Source organism: Echinops telfairi, unplaced genomic scaffold (assembly GCF_000313985.2).
Source record: "Echinops telfairi isolate 266 unplaced genomic scaffold, ASM31398v2 ScPeMD7_7424;HRSCAF=8462, whole genome shotgun sequence".
NCBI classification, from domain to species: domain Eukaryota; kingdom Metazoa; phylum Chordata; class Mammalia; order Afrosoricida; family Tenrecidae; genus Echinops; species Echinops telfairi.
In genome coordinates, this window is record NW_022111324.1 from 32,394,818 (window position 1) to 32,399,190 (window position 4,373).

Below are 4,373 nucleotides of genomic sequence, written 5' to 3' on the forward strand. Positions count from 1 at the left end.
TAGAAAATCTTATTTTTCTTCCTCTGAGTAGCTGATCATTTTAAATTGCTGACCTTATGGTAGGCAACCTAATGAAACAGTTACCCACCAGATCTTCTTGACTAAACCATATTCACTCACTGTCATGGAGTTGGTTCAGTCAGGACAGGGTGAAACTATCCCTGTGAGTCTCTTTGCAGAAGTAGAAAACTCCTCTGAGTTAGTTAACAGTGCCAACCTGGCCTATAAACTATGTGGGGTTAATTGAAGGGCGGAGGGATAAATGGCTTGGTGAGCCTTGATTTTCTAGTTCTCGGGTCTCGTGCTTTGTGGTTGCACCAGGGTGCAGCTTTCTTAGCAGTTCCCTGCTCCAGCTTGCAAGGCTGACTTCCTGTAAGACATCCCCAAGGAGAAGCCACATGGACCTACCCCGATGCAGCCCTGGGTGGGAGCAGCCGTGTGGAGACCCCTGCTAGCTCTGAGATGCTTACACATTCACTGACTCTGCTTTCCTCCTGCAGCCGTCATTATTGTCTCTGTTTTGTGAGATGGAGGAGGACGTTGTGGACTAGTGTTGGACATATGGGTTAATGGGTTAATGTTGGACTTGTAGGCTTGGGCAGCACTGGGTTGAGATATTTTCTTGATGCGCACTTAACCTTTACATAAAACTCTCTCTTATACGTGAGTTTCTGTGGATTTGTTTCTCTAAAGTACCTAGAATAATACACCCTCCTTCTCTGTCACTAAGCCATCAACACTGTTAAATACAATGTGGATGCTTAATATTCTAGATTTATTTTAGAATCCTGCTTGTATCACACTGGTTTCCAGAAGGGTGGAATACTCATAGTGAATATATACTTAATAAATAATATACCATCTAACCCCAAAAGTTGCAGGAAATAATATGAAAAATATTCAAAGGATGGAGGCAATTTATGGTACCACAAATGTTTATATTTCCTTTAAGTTGAAGTCTTATTTTTCCCATGTAGATCTTAAGTGATATTATTAATTAATATTTTTAAGCATAGGAAATCATCTGTTAATTACTGCTTACAGTTTAGTAGGCAGGCATGGTATCCATTCAATGATCTTGTTATATTAATAATATAAAGAAGGATGAAAGTACTCAAATATGAATGTCTCATATCAAAATAATATCCAAATTATCATTCTTTCATTTTTGTCCTATTATTTCTGTGTTTTTAAAATCCTATTTTCTGATACTTAGACAATTTCCATGACATGCACATTTCTTTCGCTACCAACATCTTTTACCTTTACCTTTTCTTTCTCAAATTTCATGAATATTACTTTTTTCTTATTTGGATTCCTCCAGTATTTAAAAATATTGAATGATTTCCAAAACATATAGCATGAGGTCATTGGTTTCAAAGCATTTTTGCATTTTTTTTGCCATTGCCATTCCAAATAAATCCACACTTTTCCTTCTTTTTTAATTGAATGGAAAATTAACTTTACTCCACCCAATTTACACTAAAATTTTAAATCAACCAATCTATAAATAACAAAGTAAACTAGCTATGTCAAAAATATACCTCTAATAACTTGTAGGAAGACACCTGGGACACACACTCACTTTTCTATCCATTTATTTTTCCTCATGCATTTATTTGCAAATGCTGTAACTATTCCTCCCTAATGCCAATCTGATGTGATGTTTGCAAACTCTTACTTCCTTATGTAGTCTGTTACAATAAAAATCTAATAAATGTTTTGTATTTTCAATCTTTGTCTTTCCACTCTCTAATTTTCATTATGTCTAAACCAACACAAAGCCATTACTGGCTCTAGTCTTTGTGGAGGATCCCGGGGAACAGTGTGTTAAGCATCAGGCTGTTAACTTTGTTTTCAGCAGTTCAAACTTATCCACCTCTTAAATAAGGAAAGCTCCTGTAAAGAGTCGCAGTCTCTGAAACCTTAGGAGACTGTGGGTCCTATATGGTCACTGTGCGTGCTCATGATAAGTATGGGTCAGCAGAGACTAAATGGAAATGAGTGGGGCAATCTTTATATTAGCCATGTTTCTCACCATTTCAGCCACTTTAGGGTTTGAACCATAGTCCTTAAATTTAGGAGCCAAATGCTTATCCAGTGACCCACCAGGGCTCTAAAACATTTCAAATATATCCAAAGATATCCCATTTGTTATGGTAGACATATGATTTTATGGCTTTGAATCTTCTTACCTGTGGGTGTGATCTTATTAGTGAGTAAGATCTTGCCAATACCAATGTGTCCAATAAACAAGATAAGCGTTGGTTTACTTGTGCTTTCTGTTTTTCTTTTTTTGTAACTTCATCAAAGTTCTGCAGCTAGATATGGCTTTGTTTCACTCCAAACTCCATAAATAATCAAAGCAGCTTTCCAATCCAGGGACGGATTTCCTAGTAAACAAGGTAACTGCAGGGGTGTGTCTACTTACTTACTAATGTGCAGGGAGCAAATTAATGTGGGCTCCACTACCGATGGTAAATGTGAGTGTATGTGTGATCACTAACTAATTTTTAATAAATAGCTAAACCCAGGGTTTAAAAGATCTGTGATGAAAATATACTTTAAGCGCTTCAGGGAGTTCTTTAGCAGCAATGATAATTACAAACCAACAACACCAAATCCACTGCCATCTAGTTGATTCTGACTCATAGTTACCCTTCATGGGATATTGCATTAGAAAGCTGGGAAGCCTCAACTTTCTCTTCTGAAACAATCTGTTGGTTTGAATTTCCAACCTCTCAGTAAGCTGCTCCATACTTATACAACAGCAATACCAGGGATCTTTCAAGGTGGATGTAGATATAATTAAATAATGCATTATGGATGTGGAGACAAAGAATGTTACTGAATGTTATGCCAAGGAGCTATGGACTAAGTTTAAGCATTTTAAATAAGGATGGTGTATCAGCTCGCTTTCCTTTTCATTTATACATCAAAAATTCCACATCACATTTATTAACACCATTAATTCACTGAAACTTCTCAATCAAAATCCATATTTCACCCTTTTTTGATAACCATTAATTCCTTCAATAAATTTGAAAGCATGCCAATGCCCTATCAGTATGAGATACACATCTGTTTTATCCATGAATATAATAGAAACTTCATTTGCTCTCATGCAACAGAAGTCTTGCAAATGTATACAACAATAAGAATTGGGCATTTTTAATTTAAGAAGGTATAAAATATGTAGAATTGTCCACATAAAGTCCATGGAGGGAAAAATGCCTTTCATCTAGAGATTAAGGAGATAAGGGAATTTATCAGCAGAGATGGAGCAGTCTTCAGGGGGTGAGAAAAGTCATTAGTGTGACCAAAGGGATAAGAGTGCCCAGGACATAGAATATGTAGGAGGAAAGCTGGTGTAGTGGGAGAGAAATAGCCTCAGGAAAGAGCAGGGAAAAATGCCGGTTAGGAAGTTCAGAACACGGTGTACACCAAGAGGAAGGTTATTGCAAGTTGTGTGCTATCTTTGTTTAGTTTTGTATTTTGAATGAAATAAACAGATATTTGACAATTCTGAATAGTGGAGTAGTCTGCTCTGATTTTTATTTTTAAAGATATTATGTTTGCGTCTTGAAAATACTGTTGCATGAAAGTGAGGCAGTTAAAGATAAAACTGATGATCCTAGGGATCTGAGCAGATTGGAGGCTGTAAAGTGGTGTCGGATGACAGAGTTTATATACAGTTTGATAGAGCATACAATCTTTTTGAACCCTTCTAGCGAAGGAACCCTGGAGCAATTCAAAACAATAAGGATGCATGGATATAAAAGAATACAGAGAATATAAAATAATCTGATTTTTCTCATGGGGTTTCCAGCATTGAGAATGGGAAAAATAAGCAATGGTATTAAAACTGAAAAGGAGTAGCCCATAGAGTAATGAGATAAGTAAGATCAAGACAACAGAATTTAACAGGTAAAAGTCATGTGTTATAGAGAGTGATCTTGTGTAAAATAGTATTAGTAAAATAATTCAAGTGAGAACAAACTAAAAAACTGTAAAATGTTACAATGTGGAGGTCATTAGCTTCATGAATGAGAATCAGTATAAAAATGATTTCCAGAAAGCGATACCAATTATATCTTACTTCTCTATTTCTCAGTAATTTCTGACACCAATTTCCCAGATGGCACTCTCTTGCTCTCTGTGCCCAGTCAGTCATCCTGGGTTCCTTCAGTGAGAGGATACAGTCTGTGCTTTTTTTAAGTCACTAGGGAATATTGTAGAACTCGTGAAGATACTGTCCTCACTACTATAAGTGTTATGTAGTAAAACAGTGTGGCTACTATTATGGGAGGTAAGAAAATAGAAAGATAAAATTAAGAATCTTCAAACATGGCCACCAGACAGCACCACCTAAC